Genomic DNA, 22,232 nt, shown 5'->3' with positions numbered 1-22,232 from the left:
ATTGAAAAAACCCAGACACATACATAAGATATGATTTACAGAAAAGGGAAGATTGTAATGACAGAAATCACATCAGTGATTGCCTGGGGCCAGATTTTTACAAGAGGGTGAAAAATTCAGCACAAAACTGTGTTGGGTTGACAGAAATCTTCCATTTCATGAATGTTCTGAATGGTTCACTACAAAAACTGAACCAGTTTTAGTATTTTTATTAGCATATTATAGTTGTACATGATATTGGAGTTCATTGTGACATAACCATGAAAGCACAGAATACAATTTGCTCCACTTCAGTCCCCACTAGTCCCCCTTTGCCTTCATTCCTCCCTTCCTTTCTTTCCTTTTCCTCTTCTCTACTGGTCTTCCTTCTATTTATTTGTGTGCTTTTGTAAATTAGTGATTTATAGATAAAAATGAAGGTAGAATACATTGTGGTATGTTCACATATGTATAAAGCACAGTTTGGTCAATTACATTCCACAATTCCTCTCTTATTTCTCCCCCACCCCAATCCCCTTTCTCATTTCTACTAATCTTTAAATAATGACCTAAACTTTAAATAATGCTAAATTGTCCACAGCATAGATTGAGAAGGGACATTTCCAAAATACATAAATAAATAAATAAAATAAAGCAATTATCACCTTGATACTAAAATCTGACAAAGATTATATATAAAAACATTAGAACTAAACCTCACTTATTTATATAACTGACAAATTTCTAAAATAGAATACACACAAATGGAATGGAGCATGGTCTTGAAATAATCATAAACAGTCTTGGCAAAATCATGGTTTGGTAATGATGGACCATACATATGGCAGTGGTTCCACAGAAGATGATTGTGCTGAAAAATTCTATTGCCTACTGATGTCATAACTTCTTAACATGAGGTATTTGTCAGGTATTTGTGGAGACGCTGATATAGAGAAACCTACTGTACTTCCAGTAGTATAAAATACAGCACACACAGTTATACACAATACATAACACTTGATACTAATTATAATAAACTGTTATTGGTCTATTACATATGTATTTTCTATATTTATTATCCCATTAGTTCATACATACTCCTTCTAGTTTTTTTAAAATAGCTTACTGTAAAACATTATGCCAATTTATGCCCTCAGCAGCTTCCCATATCTAGTATTTACTGCATGTCTTGATTGCCTCAAGAGGCCACATGGAGTGGTTGGTCCATACCATCTAAGTATGTTCTATGGCACAGTAATGAAATTGTCTGGTGACTCATTTCACAGAACTAATTCTTGTCAAGAGATGCCTGATTGTATCATGATTGTGCGGAACTGGGACCAGGAAAGTTGGGATGAGTCATTATTTGGAAACCTAAGGATATGATTCATTTTTAGTCAATAAGTTTTAAAAAATGAATTTTTAGCTATAAATATTGTGAAGTATTAGATAATATTAAAAGTAAAACTAACTTGAAGTAGTACTATAAAAATTTAAAAATATTGCACAAATAATGAATTTTTATTTTTAATCAATATCTATATTGGAAAGCAACTAAATAAAAAATGTTTAGGGACCAAATAAAACAAGAAAATGAGTCACAAATTGGAAAAATTGGGAAAAGAGTTAGGGTATTGGCAAATAGAGATATAGGGATTAATTATTAGACAAATTCCACAAATATTCTCAGAGTGTTATTGTCACCATGTACTTATTTCTGACTAAATAGATTCTATAGAAAGCCCATCTCTTCACAGGGAACTTAGGTCAAACATAAGCTAGGTAAAGGGCACTGAGTGGTACTCATAAATACCTCAGGGATAGGAATATGCTTCTTCCTATAGTTTTTTTTTTTTTAATTTGGACATTGATGGACTTTATTTTATTCATATATTTACATGTGGTGCTGAGAATCCGACCCAGTGCCTCACACATGCTAGGCAAGTGCTCTACCATTGAGCCACAACCCCAGATCCAATCCCATTATGTTTTCAAATTATTTAGAATTACTTCTGAAATACTTCACAAAAGTTTAAATGGATAGAAATGTTTTGTTTTAATTTTTTTTCAAGCCACTCATATTTATAGAAATAAGTAGTCACAATTGAAATGAGACTGGATTTAAAATTATTCTTCTTCATTTTTATACTGGAAATATTGAAAAGCTTGTTTGCATAAACAAGTGCCAGGGATGTGAGGAATAAGGCCACACGGGTATTTGAAGTTCTAAGTCACATTAGAAAAAGTCAGAGTGATTTTTCATCAAAATTAATTTTAAAACTGACTCAAATCTTACATCAATTTTATATAAGCGATGTCATTTGTTTCTCACAAAGAAATTTATTGCTAATCATCACAGGCATGTGATCCCTGAAACTATTACACAATGTTTTGCCAAGATATATTGCATGCATGTAAATTGTGTTTCTAAGTAATTTTAGAAACATCTTATTTTATCCAATATCACCATAAAACGTTAAAATAATTAAAATATTATTAATTTTCAGCATAAGTTACTTTTTGATAAAAATTACTTTATCATATTACCTATTTTAAATATATTTTTGTCAGAATTTTGTAACTATACATTTAGTTCATTAAATATACATGAAATAATGTAAATAACCAGTCCTGGTCAAATCTATCACCCCATGATTCTATTCAGAATATATGTCTGATTTTATTTCTCTATTCAAATAAGCATGTTAATATTCATCCCAGTCACAGTCCACCTAACGCTGGGACTCTCAGGGTAAAGATTTGAGAGCTGAAGTTGCTTCTACCTTAATTGTTTCTTAGGATGCTTTTTTATTTCTTGCATGAAATGACTTAGTTTTAGTTGTCATTCATTCTTTGACAAGAGGGAAATGGAAAAGGTAAAGTTGTTAGAATACTCCTCTGATAAACACCCAGATGTTTTCATACCTGGAGGCAATGTCATGTGCTACATTATATTCTGTATTAAGTGCTGGCTAGTTAGGAAAGTCCACAAGAGGAGACACAGGAGACTCGGGAGAGCAGTTTGTTATACTCACAAGTTCTGGAAACAGGCAGCATGACACCCCATGTAGCGCTACATGGGAAAGTGCCAGCATCAGTCAGGGGGCAGAAGAGGACAGAGCATGGGTGACCCTTTATGGGAGTTTCCACAAGATGGGCAAAATAGGGCATGGTGAACAATTTAGAACTGGCTAGTTGGTATCATTCTAGCAGGCAAGCAGTACAGGTAACCCTTGTCTGGTACCTGTCTCTGGGAAGATAAAGTCAGAGAAATATTGCCTCCTGTAGGGTAGAAACAGAGTAAGTAGGATCCACAATTGTCAGTGTGCATATCAAAGGAGTGCCAGAGTGCAGCATTTGCTAACACTAACAATGTGCCAGTCTTCAGTGGGCAGTGTTTCCTCAGCCAGAAGGTTTCTTAAGATGTTAAAATATCATGGTATCATGGTATCCAGAAAATAAAAACATAAGACAAATGCATTAATCCAAGGTTTAGGGATGTAAGAATAATGCCATTATTTTGTGGAGGTATAGGAAGGAGACTTGCATGAAGTTAGATGGAAAAAATAATAGGCATTTGTAATTTCAAGAATTCTTGTGACTTTGTCAAGTATATCACTTTTAGAAAGGAATATGTGGGTACGTTGGGAATTGGTGAGGTGATTGACTAAACCCTCCCTTAATGATATACTCCTTTGGAATTCAGATGTAAAGCCAGGTATATAAACCTCTTAATTTAAAGAATGCTAATTTGAAAAACCATAAATACCACCAGTTTTGGGTGGATTTAATATAGTAGCTAATAATATGTAGATAGTCTGCTTTATTACTCCAAAATCCACACCGTCTACCATTACTTTTCACTCATTAGATCCATCAGTGAGGGGATGAATTTAGAGTAATTTAGAATTGCCATTATAAATTCTATAGAGGATTAGTCGTGATCAACTAAATTTTTACTAAAACAAATCATTGATGACATTTTTCATGTCCTATCTACATTGTTGACTTTGTTGCAACATGGATATGTTTATATTAATCATTTTATTAAAAATAATCTCATGCCTTTGAAAGTATACAATATAATTTCCTTTATCACTTTCTAAAAAAAACATTTCCCTAGGGTTGTATAACTGGTCTCAACTTTGTTTCACAGTAAGAGCTTAGTCATATACTCATCGTTTCTACTCTTATTTTCTATAATTGCATCATTTAGGTCGCACTCATTACCACTTTCACCCAACAGTGAGTCATGTGCCCTAGGACATTTACATGGATTTCCAAAATCATTTCATTAATAAACCAATAAATTAACATAATTTTAGCAAAACTTTGTATTTAATGAATATTATTAAACTTTTCCAGATTCCTGTTTAAATTTTTCTTGGAAAGAATATGAATTAGCAGTTTCAGAAAACATACATGTTACCTTTATCCAGAAAGCAAAGCGTATACAGGCATTACTTACCAGGCTAACATTAAATGATTTGTATCAACATCAGAATCTCAGAATACAAAAAATAATAATTATCATTATCTTATTTATTTTAATTATAAAATAAACTCACTAATTCAGACAGTAATTTTGGTACTTATTTTTGAAATATCTAAAAGTCTTTATATTTAACAATGTCATCATTCTTAATGACCTCAATTAACATTGTGGTTTTCTCCACCATTTAAACATTTCTTTGATATGTATTATTTTATATTTTAAGACATAATAATAACTTTGATTATCTTTTGCTTACATGTTATTTTTAATAGTTTGGTACTAATTGCATTTATTTCTATTTAGAAAAAAAATCACAAAACTTTTATGCAAAACTTAATTTAGAATAATTAAAGCATCACTCTGTTGAAGACATAGGCTCATATAATTTTTATTATATTTATTTGATTGTTTTTTGTTTATAAATTCTATTTTATACTTTTGAGAATATGTTTCTAAATTATTAATGAACTTCAAATGTATGCATAGGGTTTTTTTTTTTCTTCTAACATATTTTCCAAGGTTTTCATTTTGAATTCTTTTTGAATAGCTTTCTCTTTTGAGTGATCTTATTTCCATTGAATAATTGAATCATATTTATGAGCTTCTGTTTTTATAACCTGTCTTTTGGAATAACCACTGGATAACCTTTTAATTGGCCAGTCATAATATACTTAATTATTACTGTAAAATTGCTGACCTGTATATATTGTATTTGGAAAGACAATTCCTTGTTAGTTTGATATTTCTTCTGTAATAAATTCTAGAAATTCATTATCACAATAAACAGGGTGATTACTCTTCAAATTTGCTTGGGTGAAAGAAGAGCAACATATTCATTTTTACAATCTTCTCCACACCTTATTCTTTGTCCAGAAATGTGAATATTACTCCATGTCTCTGACATGGTTGATCCAGACTGCCTGTGCTAATAATGACCTGGTAATTTATGACTGCTGTCTCAAAGCCAGGAGACTATAATTCTATTTCACTAGCTCTTCTATGTAGTTCAAGGAGACAACAATGCCAGGAGTTAAGAAGAAAAAAGAAACTTCTCTGATCCTATGGCCAAAACAGCTATCATTTTTCTTGTTATCTGAGCTCTTCATCTGGAAATTAAGATAAAATTTTGAAAATAAAATGTCCAATCTATTATGAGATTTTGAAGCAGATAGATTTTTGGTTAAGCTTTCTTGTAAAATTCCTTTGCAAGTGTTTTCTGAACAGATGTATAAGTGTACCTCAACTTATTCAAATTTATCATTGCAATAAACTAAGACACATGAAAAAACTACCTAGACTCAGTCACTTTTTAAGAGCCAGAAGAGTCATGTCAAATTTAGACAGTAAACCTGTATTTAGCAGTGGCGATCTCTGCATAGAATTCAGACCCCAAAGAGCAATATTAAAAGATATCTCATTTTAAGTCAATGAAAATAAAACAATAATTATCTAATTCCCGAGAATTGGTGTTGGTGGTGGTGCTGAGCTGGAGTTGTGGCTCAGTGGTAGAGTGCTTGCCTAGCATGTGTGTGGCACTGGCTTTGATCCTCAGGACTCCTTAAAAATACATAAACCAAATAAAGGCATTCTGGCCATCTACAACTAAAAAAAAAAAAAAATCTAATTCTCAATCCTAGATTTTATTATTTTCTTTCTGTATTGATATGCTTTTTAATTTTGGATAAATATTCTAAACTAAAATTAAAAGAAGGAAAACAAAAGGTTTAACATTTCCTCATTGCCTTTGGTGTGTGTGTTTTCTTGGTAACTTAGGGGAAAACGCTGTGAGATTCTACAAATGTTGACTTTGCGACGCACACTGTCATGTTTTGTCTCAGGTAAGATTACATTTATATTGGATGATTTGATCTATTGCTTCTCTTTTCCCACCTTAATAGCCATTATTTTTGTCCTGTTTGCCCTTCGCTTTCTTCAGCAAAATCCAATCCTCACCTTTCTGAACGGAGCCAGAAACTGCTGATGATCTTTTCAACATTAATCTCCCTCATGTTAATGATAACATCGTGTCCTTTCCAATTGTTCTCGACTCTCGCCTTTTTCTCTGGAAACATAGGTGACCCTACAGCATAGTCTCAACCAAAGTGTCAGTGAGTCTCTCTGGATTTCAAGTTTATTATCCTTTTTTTGGAAGTACATCTACCTCATTTTCTGACTGACATTTTGACAAACTTCTTATCACTCAGGGCTAGTTGATATTGGAAAAAAAAAACAATCTCATTTCATTCATTTATTTATTTTTGCTGTAGGCTATTGATAGCAATTGGACCTCATTGATAAATAAAAATTCGATTTTCTCTTTCAGAGACTTTGAATGAGCCACTGCATTAAAGTACATTTAGATTCTTTATAGAAATTATCTTCAGGCTTTCATTAAGTGGTATTTTGCTGGTAAAGAGCTTATTAAAATTGTCTTTTTAATGTTCTCATATTTTACTTTATTTGTTTATAATCTTACAGTGATTATTCCACAAAAGCTTTACTTAAATGAATTATCCAAATCATTGCCAACTTAATGACTTTACTTGATGAGATACCCTACCTAAATCAAGTAAAAGAAAATATTGGTCTGGGACTACTTTACTATGACTTGATAGCCAATTTTACCCTTTAATCATTTTGAACCACAAAATGTCACATAATATACATATTAATGAGACATTATTAATATTTGATTTGTGTTATGAAAATTCAGCATTTGTGAAAAATATCGTATTGTCATATTCTAAAAAATATCTTTTGAATATGTTAATTAGAAGTTAATCAGTACTTTCTTGAAACTTTTCATTTATTCATAAATATGTTGACCTACTTACAATCTGCTATTTCCTATGGGCAAGTAAAATATAGTGTTGAATATGGCATTTTCTGAAAACATACTAGTAAAGTATGTTTTCATACTTTGCAAATATGTTTCTTAAAAGGGATATTGCAGTTTCCTCATCAGTATGTGGGGGCAAAAATACTTCCTTCCTCATTGCACTGTTATATGAGCTAAAAGAAGTGTACTAATTCCTGGCAAATATGTTTTATTATTATTGTCATTGCATTTATCAGTAATAGAGTACTAAAGAATATAAATGAGGTTTTAGATGTCACAGCTTTCTTGTTTATTTAAGGATACAAACAAAAATATGAACTAATACAAATACTAACTTAATAAGTGTATGAATGTAGGGAATAAAAAGAATAAGCTCTTTTCAAATCATGATGAGATACCTGGAAAAGATGCAGACTCTCTGTAAGTGGGATCACATTTTTGCAGAAGGAAAAATACAGTACAGCACAGATAAATCTAATTTGTAAATCATAAAGAAAAAAAACAAGGAGGGGATCAATTTATGACAGAGAAAGAGAGATGTTCTTCTTCTGTTAGAATCTGGGACAGTCTTATGAAGATGTTAGCAGTTGAGCTGGCTTTATAAAATTGTCAGGTTTTAGATTTGCTTTGTGAGTTGAAGAAAAGGAACTCCAGGCAGAGGAAGCAAGGTAGCAAAGGCATATATCAAACACCACATTATATATACATTAAATAAACACATTCAGTAAGTCTATTTTAAGTTTATTTAATTCTTAAGATAAGAATCAATTGCTGGCTCCTCCAACAAAATATCATAGACTGGAATGGCTAATAAACAACAGAAATATATTTCTCACAATTCTGGAAGCCGTGAAGTTCAAGATTAAGGAATAGGCAGATTCAGCATCTCAGGAGGAAGGGACTAGGGGTCTTTCCAGTTTCTTTTCTCAGAACACTAATCCTGTTCTTGAGTGCTCAGCCCTCATTACCTAATGACTTCCCAAAGGCTCCTCTGCTAGATCATCACCATGGCTGCAAAGACTTCAGTGCATGATTTAGGGATACTCAGACATTCAGCCCTTAGCAATTTCTCTCTTCCATATAAAATAAGTTCCAATGGATCCAAGGAAATGAAATTAAATTGTTTCACTAAAAAATATTAATATGGCATCCTTATGGTTTTTTTTTTTACTTAAATTAAGTATGTGGCATTATAGTTCTTTAACTGCTATGTTGAGGAAAAAGTTTTTGTGTCTTCATAAATTTCTGAGCATCCTTCATACTATTCAGCACTATTTATAGTGTAGTCTAATGAACAATATTGAAATTAGTGCTCTCAGTCTGCGATAAGTACAAACCTTGAAGCTGAGCATGTTGAAAGCTCTATATTTAGTAACTTTATGTCAAAATTTTGGCTTTATATGTCTTTTAAATTTTCCTAAAAATTCACTTTTTACAAAAATTAAAAAAGGAAAGAAAGAAGGGTCCTAGGTAATAGTGAAGTCATTTAAGCCCAGCAGAAAAGGGCCCTGCTTGCTGAGAGAGTGAGTTTAAAAAAATCCAGCCTACATATATAGCCATGAAAAATGGGTTCATTTTTGCAATTCTTTTCCTATGGGGATATTTTCCCCTAAGTTTTCCTGAAGATGTATATTTGCATACAACTTTGAAGGAAGGGTACAACTATTGAAAACCAGAAAGTAACTTTTTAAAATGTCATATTTGTTGAAATAAAATTTGCCCTTCTTTAGATTAAAAAGAATCCCCTTTTTGTTTGCTGTAGATTAGAAATTAAAATAAAGTAAAACAAACAAAACCCCTGTGTCTTCATAACTTAAAATTTGAAAATACCACATTCATAAGTTGTTTAATGAAATCTTAATTATATACTATGAATAAATTATATTTATAATTATTATTTATACTGACTTTGCCATAAACTGACTATTGGCTGAAATTCTGACATGGAAATAGTGCCAAAAAAAGTGAAATGGGATTCAAGGAGAATCAGGGTCACTATTAACTACATGAAATTATTCTAAATTCAGTTTCACAGAGAATTCAGTAAAATAATAAAATTACAAAGACACCAGTAATTATATACTAAATTTACTTTGGAATTTCTCAGTATGTATAGCTTCTTATATTTTAAATTAACTCATAATGGAGACTAGTAATTCTTGAAAAAGCAAAAAACTTTCTCCTCGCCATCCTTGGGTGAGTTTTGAACTTGCAAGAATGAGGACAGATCCTGAAGCCATCCCAGTTGGCACTAAAGATAAAGACAACTCTATATACTCTCAATAGTCCCTCTAGCTATTTCAGAGTAGATTTTTCTTTTGTATCACAGTTTAAGGGTAAAATTAACAACTCCTTCTTCATTGGGAGTTTATAATTACGTACTAGTTTTCCTGTGAATTTTCAGAAGAAACAAAGAAGAACCCTTCAATTTATTGCCAATAATAGTTTGGATGCCAGAGTCTTATTTTTAGATACTCATGATCTGAAAATCAAGTTGCTTTTCTGTCACCTTTGAATTGAAGTAGGAGATACATTGGAAGTTTTCTGGGAAGATCAGAATTGGGGAAATTAGGAATCAAAGTGATTTGGGATATTAGTAATTAATCCTTAATTCATTGACACCCACATATAAGCTTCATTGAACTTGCAAAAAATATATGGGTCTCACTTCAGGATTCAACAACAGGCTTTCTCAGAACAATGTGCTGCCAATTAAAATGAAGTTTGATGCATTTGTATCTTCAGAAATTGCTCTCTGGGATGGAAAGTGGTTAGGTCTTCATGCACATATTAATGTCCTTGAGGCCCATGCTTCAGCTGGTTTTCTACTAGAGAATATTCTGTACCTTGATTTTAAAAAAATAATTTTTCTACAGATTATATTGGTTCAGTAACAATAAGTGTACATCTTAAGCATTATTCAAAAAAAGAAACATGTCCACATCCTGCCTGCATTTTCAAGCAGAACCTGCTTGGGGTTCCTGGGTGAAAGAAGCAGCAAAGTGGGAATGGCCTCAGTCAGAGCCTGCAGTTTAGGTCACAGGTTTCACCTAGGAATGAGTTTGAGAACCAAGGTGACTTTACCAAGACAACCGAAGGGTTTTATGTGGACAGGAATAGAGGAGAAACTTAGCAGGAAACCTCTAGAAAACATGCCTATCTCCCTGGAGCAGACAGAAAAGAGGGCTATTAGAATGAAAAAGGTTTACAGAGAAAGAAACAGCACTCATAACTAGGAGCCCTGACCTAGAATCTTCACTTAATTTGGTTCAATTTGTAAACCTTTTTCTGAATGAATTATTTTGCACTTTGATTATATCTTTAATAATCTGGAAATGTTAATATTCCTTCTTTGTGGGGGAGGACTAATGGGGACTAATCTGAGGAGTGCTTTACCATTAGGCTATATCCTCAGTCCTTTTATTTTTTACTTGAATACAGGGTCCCACTCATTTGCTTAAGACCTCATTGTGGCCTCAAAATTTGATCCTTCTGCCTCAGCCTCCTGAGCTGCTGGGATTAGAGGTGAGTGGCACCTGACTAATATTCTTGGTAGTATTTCTGTTGAGTGTGAATATGTTCCTATGTAAAAATCAGAGCCTGCTGGGAATGATGAAGCAGACCTTTAATACCAGTAGCTCAAGAGGCTGAGGGAGAAGGATTGCAAGTTCCAGGACAACCTCAGCAATTTAGCCAAGTTCTGAGCAGTTTAGTGAGACTTGTCTGACAATAAAGAAAATAAAAAGGGCTGAGAATGTGGCTCAGTGGTAAAGTGCCCCTAGGTTAAATACCTAGTACCAAAAATATAAGAAAAACAATTAGAAAGAATATAAAGCATTAGGAATGTAGCTCACTAAGACAGCACTCTCCTAGTCTGTGCAAGCCTCTGGATTCAATGTCCAGTAATAAAAAAGAAAAAAAAAGGGCAAAGAAACTTGTTTACGACAGGCAGTATTGTGTTGATTTAAATAAGGATACTATTTTTTATATGAAACCATTAAAAAGTGGTAAAAACATTGTACTCAATCTATATAGTACCTTGATTGATTCATTGCACAGAGGGAAGAAGAGCTCTTGTAGAAAGTAGAAATCCTTTGGCCACAAGTAATGTATCAGACTTGAGTTAACAGAAGCCAATAAGGAGATTTACTGGAGAAAAGCCAGACTCTTGTACTGCAGAGAAGCAGACATGAAAGGGAACAGATATTCAGGAAAGTTCATCTAGAATTCCTACCAGTTTCAGTCTCTGCTTGAAATTTTTTTTTTTTAATTGGATACCTAAATTATAACTCCTGTGCTAAGGAGCAAATGAGCTCCCTTTAAAGTCATTTTGGCAATATTAAATCAGGGTTTAAGGTACTATCTCTGCCTGCTCTATAAATGACCACCAACATGCTTTGAGCTCTTTGTCTCACTCCTTGCATCCTGTGCAGGAGAAGCCTGCCCTTGCTTCTACCCTGCGCAGTTCTTGGGATTGCACATGGCAATTTTGTTTAAGCTCAGAGTTTTACATGACCCCTTGGGAAGTGTTCCTCAACTTTAATGATTACCCTGAATTTCATGCTTCTCAAATTTTTACCTTCAGTATTTGACCCTCAAAGAAAATCTGAGAAAATTAGACACCATGCCACGTGTTTAATCCTCTCCCACTTTTCTAAGCCCTACACCTTTCTCTTAAAAGCTGCTTTACCATCTCCTGTTACAAAATATGATCTCATGTTGAACTCTAGCTGCAAACAGTTTCCACATGAGGAGTCAAGTGTAAAAGCCTGTAAGTTCCAGATCCTTGTTTGTCCAGATTACTGCTCTGTTCCAAGTTGAAGGAAACTCTTCAATTTCTTGCAGTGTCACTTTTACAGGATAATCACAATGAACTTCTTTGGTTTCAAATTTAAGTGACAGGATACTTCAGCTCTGTGTGTGTTTGACACTTTGACTCTAGGAAATACATCAGAACTATCGAGGAAGATTTTCCCTGCTGGATATGAGAAGCTTTCAAAGCCCAGGTCTCAGAGAGGAGTGCCCTTGCCCTACCCAAATCACTTCTTATACTCCAACTGGCATAGAACTCAGTGCAGTGAAAGCTTCACTTTATTTGTCTCTCAGGATGGAACTGACAGGTGTCTCTGTCCAAGTTCTCTGCTTGTATGTTTTATCTCTGCTTTATGTCCTCCAAATATTAGTGCTGATCAATGGCAAGGATAACAGGGTATATTTGATCATTGATTTTCCTTTTTTTGCAGACTGATAGGTTCTTAAATTATTTGATTTTGATATTATAAATTTCTTTATAACTCCTCTTGACCCCTAGAAATTTGAAACATAATCCATAGACATATGCATGAGTTTCTTGTAAATGTTTTATCAAGGCCTATGACTCATTCACTTAAATCATTCTGTGACACACTTTATATAGGAAATGGGTGCTAGGAGCCACAAGCAAATAATATGATGCATGGCACCTTTGGTTGTAAAGTGACGCCAGCTAGCCACTGAGATGATATGATTATGTTAAGATTTACATTCATATGGAAATTGGACTCCTGCTGTTCACTTTGGCCTGCTACGGGACTCATGTTATGGGACTCCTGGAGAGTTCCCATTGGTTGGGGAAGGATAGTAGGAGGGAATTCCGGGGGAGGTGGGGGGGGGCTTTTCGGCCCCCGCCGGTTCCGGTAGACGCGCGTGTGGGTGGACCGATTTTGGCTTGCCGGCGCCTACGGAGTATTGGCGGCTTTTTCAAAAATAAAGTTTTGTTCCTGCTTGAGTGGCTCATGATTCTGTGCCCAGCCAAGACTGCAGCAGATGGGAGGAGATTAAGAAGAGAGTAACTGTGTTATAATCTGAGTTGTATTCAATCAGGTTCAAAAAAAATTGTTATTCCTTGTCACTCTCACTTTAAAATTACTGTTAATGACTCTTGTCTCTACTGTTAAATAACATGATAGATTCCATAGTTTCTCTCATCACACTATGTCTTATTCCAGGGATTCTCATACTGTTCTGGGTAATTATAAAAATACAAAGTATTCTAAGTCATATCTTTTCTTGCTTCCCTTTTTTTTTACTCTAGAATATCTGCAATGAGCTAATAGATGATGAGGATTTCTAGTCTATTTAAACATGATGCTTTATATAGCTTGTCTAGCTCATGAAAATTTCTGACTTATCTAGGGGTTCAACTAGCAGGAGGGAAGAATAAAGGAAAGAAAATAATTTCGTACATGTCCACTGCTATTACATATCAGATATGTAAAATTCACTCTTGGAGAACACATGTGTGCTTAGGGGTGTCCCTGGGAAATATTCAAGAACAATACATGAGGCATAAATCAGGCTACTTATGGCTCTAGCTCTCAGCTTCTGAGAGCTACAACTTATAGGGAGGAAAATTACAGTGACATTCTTCTTTGTACTTCTCTATGTGAGGTTCACATCACATATGTGATACATAAGGGTTGTGAAATAACTTCAGGTTCTTACTTCTATAAATCCTGAGTCAGTGGTCTAATACCTCAAGAAAATGCAGTCAATTTGGCATTCATTGCCTTCTTTGATATTCCTGAAAGGATGAGGAGTCTCATTTTAATAATCAGTCATATATTATTGCTGTACATTATAAGCAAACAATGAAGGAAATTCAATAATATCATGGGAGGAAATAAAAAATGAAATGTTAGATAAAGCAATAAAAAAAAAACAAATAAAGAGATCCTAGTTGTATAGACTAAAATACCGGAAAAAAATATGTCAAAAGGCAAAGTGAAGCCCTTGTTTATTAAATTTCAGTTAGAAAAAAATAATGGCAATTAATTTGTATAATATTTATAATATTTTAATGTTTCAAGTGTATTTTAATATTTTAAGAACTTAAAGAAAAGCAGTGAAAGATCTATAATACAAAATGTTTTTGGAAAGTTTAAAGACAACTGTTATATAATTATTTTTTCTAAATAAAGAAAAAAAAATTAGCATGTTTTAAAAAGAAGCAGCATTTTTGGCTATTTTCTACTATGCAAATGCTATTAAACATGAGTTCAATTTGGCTAAAGCACCTTTCTCCTACTATGTAGGGTTTGAACAAGATTTTAAAAAGGAAAGAAATAATCTACCTTGTAGGTAATTTTTTATGGTCTAAAATAAACATCACAGTTTATTTGGATCAGCAACCTGCAACAATGAAGATCAGAAGATTGACTTTATTCATAAATAGGAATTGATGAAGTAGCTTCATGTTAAAGGATGAAGCAGATGGTAATATCCTATTACTGTGTGCTTATTTATTTTTTCAGATAGGTAGCCCTAATTATGTCCCTTAATGAAAAACAAACTTATTTTTTCACTAATGCTTTGTGATTTCTCTAGGTAGTAAGAGCTGATGGAAGTTAATATTGAGGGGTGATGATCGAAAGGCATGACTTAAATAAGATAATGATTCCAGTGTCTGGAATGCACAGAATACCAAATTATACTCTTGCTCAATTTAAAGCACATAACACTGGTATTTCACAACTTTGAAAATTGTGCGTAAAATATTTGTTACAAATGCAATTGAAGGCCAAAACGAGTTATTTTTTTTAATGTGTAACTACTTAAGTAATCTATAAAGAAAGCACCAAAATATCAAATTTTAGAAAATATGATTATTGGAAAGTTACTAGGGAAAATGTTTGTGGAGTGGCAAAATAAGTAAATAAATAAAAAATATATAAGAGAGTTGATGTCTTAATCACTTCAGGATGTTATTAAAAACCTGTAGATTGGGTGACTTATAAACAACAGAAATTGATTTCTAGCAGTTTTGGAGGCTGGAAGTCTGACATAATGATGGCAGAATGGTTGAGTTTTGGTGGACCTCTTTTAGATTGCAGACTGCCATCTTCTTGTATCCTCATGGCAAGAAAGTTATTTGGGCTCCCTTTTATAAAGGCACTATTCCCAATCATTAGGACTTCACCCTCATAACCTAGTAACTTCCCTAAAGCCTCATCTCCTAACACCATCACACTGATAAATTAGGATTTTAGCACATGAATCTTGGAGGTCCTAAATATTTAGTCTATTACAGTTAACATTCAAATTACCCTTATTTTCACACTATTGAAATTAATGGACAATGCAAAGTTGTAAGCCTGATGTTAATTCTGAGAAATCCAAAGGCAGAGATGTAAATAAAAGGCTCATAAGGTTCTGGAAATGTAATCTGGGGTGAGATTTGATGGTAGAAACCAATACAGACATTCAAGAATAAGTCCAGTCAGTTTAAACTTGTGTACTTCTCTGATAAGGTTACTAGTCTTATAGACATGAGAGCACTGCAAGCAATTTGCATTCTCATTTTACCAAACCATTTACCAAAGGCATATTCAATATTCTTGGAGACAAGATGAGGAATGATAATTCAGTTTTTCTTTCTGTATATTCATAAATAGATGACATATTGTGCTTTTGCTCTGATTATCTAGGGAGAGGTGACTAATGGTGTTATTTGGGAATTGTGATATATCTCTCCTGTCATTTTAGTTTAAAAACAACAATTTATACAAATAAATGGATTTGTGTATAAACATTAATAGTTCAAAGCTCAAAGAATTGAATTTGATAAAAGTATAAGAAATCAAAGTTTTTGAGAATTTTGAACAAAGGGCAGACACAACCAGAAGACATTTAATGAATGCCTGTATATTTAAAAAATAGAAAATTAAGAACAAAGCTGTAGTTTAGCCAATGTAACGCTGTGGGTAATTTTACTTCATCCTTGACCTAAGTATTCCATGGATAATAAATTAAAAATGTATAATACATAAAATAAAAAATAAGAGTCACACACATATTCTTTTAGGGTCCAGTTAAAATGTATTTTTCCAAGATGATTTTATGTGTACATATTTTTAAATGCTCAGAATTTTATCTAAGGCAAAAACTTAAGTCAAAAAGTAATATAAAGGTCTTAAATGAAAAAAATAAGAAATTGAATTATTAAATCTAATTTAAATTATTCTAAAGTGAATAAATAACAAATCAATGCATTAATATTTATTGTTATAACATATAGAATACTAAAAAGAGAAGAGTGATGACTAAAAGTTTGAACATAGGTATTACTCATATATTCAAAGGAAACTATGAAAAGAAAAACACAATTATCTTTGTAGACTGAAAAGATTATCAGAAATATTAAAGTGCTGATATTGCAATATTCATTTTACCAGTATGTGTTCATGTGTCTTTTATCATAGTAAAACTATCTAATAACCTGCATGGGATTTTATAAAGATTAATTAGTTCACTTTTAAGAGTTCATAAAATTTAATAATATTAAATAAAAAGACAAATGAAAGATTGAGCTACGAACTACAAAACTTATTGTTGCAACCCGTCCATTATTATTATCATAAAGATGATGGTTAGCATTTCTGTGCAGTGTCAGTGTCTATTAACAAATAGTCAAAAACATGATAAACATTTGTTAAATATTTTGAGAATCTCCTGTGTACATTATGTGTGTATAAAAATTTTTCAGGCTTTAACAAAACCTTGACAAACCTCACTTTTAAGTATTGGCCTTCCTTTTATACATGCCAGCATAGTCTGTATCTTCCTAGCTCTCTCATCCTTTTTATATTTTTCCTTCTTTGACATTTCTTTAAAAGAAGTTTCTCAGTGTTCTAATATTTTTAAACTGATCTTACACTATATGTGCTTCAGCTATATTGTAAATTTCTCAAATTTTCTGCAAACATTATCGAAATGTATAATCTGTATCAGTTTAAGGTATGTCTGAGAAAATAGTGAACAGTACAGTGTCAACTGGAGGAAATAGGCCATTAACACATACACACAAATAAGTCCATAATTACACTGTAAATGGACATATAGGGTGTTATGAGACTCAATAACAAGAGGCTTTGACAGCTAGTGACAAGTGATATTTACAGAGATAAATATCATGGAGGAATTGATATTTATACTAAGATCTGAAAAATTATTAGAAATTGGGTATTTGAAGTAGCAATACATTCTAAACAGGTAAATCAGCATATTTATGAACATTTTGGAATGCCTCATAAAACAAAGTCATTAAAATTAAGTATAGTTCATTTCTTTGTTTAACTATGATATTCATAATATGATCAATTACCTACTATTTATGGAATTAATAGACATATAAAATAAATAATAGCCCAGTAAATAAAGATCCTAAGATATATTTTTAATGTCATGATTTATTAACATTCTCATAGATTTATCCGAGTAGCTGGTATATAATAATGTCAATAGACTAGAATAGTTGGCTCATACTGATTATTTGAAATCTAGTCAATGATTTAACATATTTATGTTAACAATGATTAGCCTATATAAAATCTTCTGGTCTGGGGATCAGTCTCTCAGGTTGATTTGCCCATTGAAACAATGATAATGATTGTGAAGTTGCAGATTCCAACCAGACTTGAATACTTCTAGGCTTAATGCATCTGAAAATGTAACTCTCTACAGCAGGGAGTATACATTGTGGGCAGGGAGTCAGGGAGGATATACAAAGAAAAGACTTTTGAATGACGTTTTTGGTTGAAATCACAACTTCATTCCCATGTATCTGTGAGGTACATGACAAGATATTTGATCCCTGTTTGCTTGATTTACTCTCTATTTAAAATGAAATTAAAAAAAAAACTCTCTTTAATTAATGCTATTTTAGTCTTGACAAGTTCTTTGCTTTATCTCTTAAGATCCATTCTCTAAAGACCCCATGTGTTGGTATCCTGAAGGAATAAAAAGAACATTGTGAAGAAGGAGCTTTCTTATTTTATTATTTGTATTTTATTATTAACATCTTATTGTTAGTTACAGTATGTCCTCCATGGCTTGGAAATCTCAGTATCAGTAATAGCTCAACTAAGAAAGGAGGACTTTGCAAATTATTATAAGCTGATGTTTCTCCTTTATATTCTTTATTTTTCTATCTCCAACACAAATCATAATCATCAACATTATATATTCTGTATATTATATATGTTCACTTGCCTCTTTTTCCTTTGAGTTGGGAGATATTCTCTGAACAGCATAACACTTTAGTTGGCATTTACTCTTAAAAATGGAAGAATCAAGAGTTGCTTAGATATGTTGAATTAATATTTTATTCCCCCAAATCCAGCAGTAATAGTAATTGAAAACAAACAAACAAACAAAAAACTATTAAGGAACTTTATATCAACAAATGGAAAGTAAAAACTGGTGATTTTCAAGACTGAATGTTCTCAATAAGTAAGAAAATGCAAACAAAACTACAAAATTAAGTATTATAGAGTGGTAAGGCCGAAATCCTGAAAAAAATCTATGGCTTCTTATACAAGAATTTAAATCAGAAGTGCAGAATACTTTTTAGATTTGTTCTTTTTAGATATACATGACAGTAGAATATATTTTGACATACTATACATACATGGTGGATAACTGTTCTAATTAGGATCCCATTCTTGTGGTTGTACATGATGTGGAAATTCATGTTGTACATGGTGGTGTATTCGTATATGAAAATAGGAAAATTTTGTCACATTCATTCTATTGTCTTTCCTACTCCTATTCCTTCTCTCATCCCTTCATTCTCTTTTGCCTAATCCACTGAACTTCCATTCTTCCCTCCCCACTTTGTTGTGCATTAGTATTCACATATCTGAGAGAACATTCAATGTTTAGATTCTTAGGATTGGCTTATTTTACTGAGCATGATAGTCTCCAAATCCTTCCATTTACCAGCAATACTTTTAAAATCCAATTGAGGGCTGGGGATGTGGCTCAAGTAGTAATGCGCTCACCTGGCTTGTGCGGGGCGCTGGGTTCAATCCTCAGCACGACATAAAGATAAAATAAAGATGTTTTGTCCACCAAAAACTGAAAAATAAATATAAAAAATTCTCTCTCGCTCGCTTAAAAAAAATCCAATTGAATCAACCCGAATACATGTAACCTGAGTTCAAGTACAGTTTTCTCATCTGCATTATGTGATGCACTGTGCATATCTATATAGCATCTCTATATACCTAATAAGGGGTGTGTGTGTGTGTGTGTATGGTTGTGTGTGTGTACATATACTGCAAAAATACAGTTACTGTGATCTTTCAAGGTAAACTCTTCCTTGAGCATCCACTCTGGGAGAATATTTACTGACCTGCACCCTTCTGATTTCAGGTTCTGTCACTCAAAGTTCTATTGTGCAGGTTACTTATGACAGTATTCTTTTAGTCTTGATGGCCTCTCACTCTGGGATTAAAACATGAATCACTGAATTTAAGTATCTTGTGCAGATTCTTCTACTACACCTGTTGATTAAAGTCATACCTTCTAGCATCTAAGAAGAACTGGCTGCTTTATTTGATCTATTTTCCTTATTCCCCACAACATATCCAAAATGAGGGTTATTTTTTAGCAATTCCAGTTTATATATGAGACCTGAGTTTGAAAAGTTAAACTGCTATAGTCACTGATTGTAAGCAATAGGGTTTGGACTTAAGTCTTCAATTGCCCTATTACAAGGTTCTGAAATACTAGGTGTTCTACTAGTTTGTTTCTTACACTTGAATTTACTTTGGAAGGGGGCACTTTCTGTGACTCAGTTACTTGTTTATTAGTCATCTATTTTCACAGAGAACCTTGCCCTGAGGGTTTGCTGCTTCTATCTGTCACTTTCTCGGTGAGATATTTTCACATCACTTGTTGGTTGCTGCTCCTGATACTGTGCCTCAGGCCTCCACTTGCACTTCCAAATAAGAGTTCAGAATATAACTTTATTCCATTTCTTATTTTCCCACATTCTTTAACTGTAGTGAAAAATAGTACTTCATCCCATGACTCTACTAATCTGTCCCCCCATGCATTCTAATAAGCTAAATATTTAATGTCTTTGTTGTACAGATGAAAATATTTCTAGTTTTCTATATTAATAAAATGTCTCTATTTGTATAGTTGAATATTTCCTAGGTTTCTTCAAATGGTAGTACTAGACACCAATTTCATGTTGCTGTCTTAATCCATCAACTATCCAATGTCTATCATGAGGAATGGTAGAAAAGGGATATGAGGGACAGACAGGCACCTCTGATTTTGATACCATGTCATTTACTTCTTTTCTCCAAAATTTCAAACATATATACCATAGTCATTAGGTCTACTTATCTTCTTTGATGTCAAGCTAATCTGACTAAGTGCCTTTATGCCTATTATTCCCCTGATTTTTAATATCTCTTTCATCCTTCACCGAACTTACCCAAATCCATTCACAACACCCAATTTGTTACATATACCCACAATTTGGCTATTTCTGACATATTTGTCACATGCTTTTTTTCTCCAGATTGTACATTAGAATCATCCAGGGTGCAGGAAAGAATTAGAATGACCTAGGTCTTGCTTCCATACCATCGGGGTGGAATTAAAATCTTCTGGTGTGCAGGTTAGGCACTGACATTGTGTTCTTTTCCCAAGTGACTCTCATGTGTAGCCAAGTTAGGGAACTGCTATTTCAGAATTGTGTGGAAAATCAGACAGTGTTTAGAACACATGTAGTTAAGCGTACATCAGAGAATATCAAAGAAGATCCTGAAATAAGAAAGTTTCAAAAAACAGTTTTAAACTTCTACATGGAAAATAAACCATGAATTGTGAAATCATAAATAGTAGCTGATTGGAGCAGAGCAAGTGGACTCAGAGATCTTTAATAGAAGAGTTGTAATAATAAAGACCTTCAAGTTTTTCAAACCTAATGGTTGAAATTAAAGTTGATTTTATAAGCATATGGAAAAAAAATGTGCACACTATCCATGTAAAAGATAATTGAGACTTTGTCAATTGGGGCTCATCTGAGAAGGGAAATACAGTAAGTTGAAAGGTCAAAACCTGAAATGTCAAAGTAGGGGAAAATTATTTGATAATGATTATTTGAAAATAAGAAAATGGAGTATAAGTTAGAAAATGGAAAGTGTTTAATATAGAACTGAATGAACTTTCTTCTACTTTGAAGATGGGTGTCTTAGGATGTTGAAGGTTGTTAAATGGAGCTTAAATAATTATAGCTGAAGGAATAATTCTATCCAGATCTTACTTTCTTTGACAAGTTGACAGGTCCAGCTACTGGTAAGCAATAAGATAAAGAATTTAAAAAAGCAAACTTGCCCAAAAAGATGTGGAAGTCAAAAAGTAGACTTGCTCTGACTTCAGGCATTTAGGATACCAGGCTGAGAATACAAGAGTAATTTGAGGCCCTGCCAGAAAGAAGCAACAGGGCTTTTTTTGTCCTTCCTGTTGTGTTCAGGACTAGCTCAGGTCCCGCTAGAGCTGTTCTTGGCCTGGCAGCTCAGAGATAGAACATAATAAAAGAAGATGTTTATTTAAAGTTCGTGTGCTTTCGAAAATAGAAAGGAGACTGATAGAGTACTGAAGAATGTAATCTACCAAATTGTGCTACATCAATGTACAAATATACCACAATGAACGATGCTTATATGTAATAATAATGTACTAATCAAAATGATGATGATCATAATAATAGAAGGGAAATCAGTAGAGTATAGCAAGGGGATCAAGGGCAAGAAGAATGGGAGAGAAAGGGTAGGTAGTCTCCAGGGAAGGAGACTGATCATAGTATGTTATGTGCATGTATCAATATGGCATAACAAATTCCACTTTTATGCGTAATTATAAAGTGCCGCAGTCCGGCTGCAGCAAAATAACCGGGGGGGGGGGCGCGGGGGGTGACGAACAACTTGTGTAGATTGATACTGCAGGAGTGGGAGCCCTTTATTGTAGGACAGGAGGGGTATTTATACATTCCACACAGCTTATCTTAATTAACATAAACTAGATACAGCAGTCAACCAATAAGGAATCTCCACACTTAATGGCTCGCTGGCGTTACTTCAC

Source organism: Spermophilus citellus (genome assembly GCF_964194105.1).
Source record: "Spermophilus citellus genome assembly, chromosome: 5".
Lineage (NCBI taxonomy): Eukaryota > Metazoa > Chordata > Mammalia > Rodentia > Sciuridae > Spermophilus > Spermophilus citellus.
The sequence above is the reverse complement of the archived record's forward strand: the minus strand, read 5'-3'. Positions refer to the sequence as shown.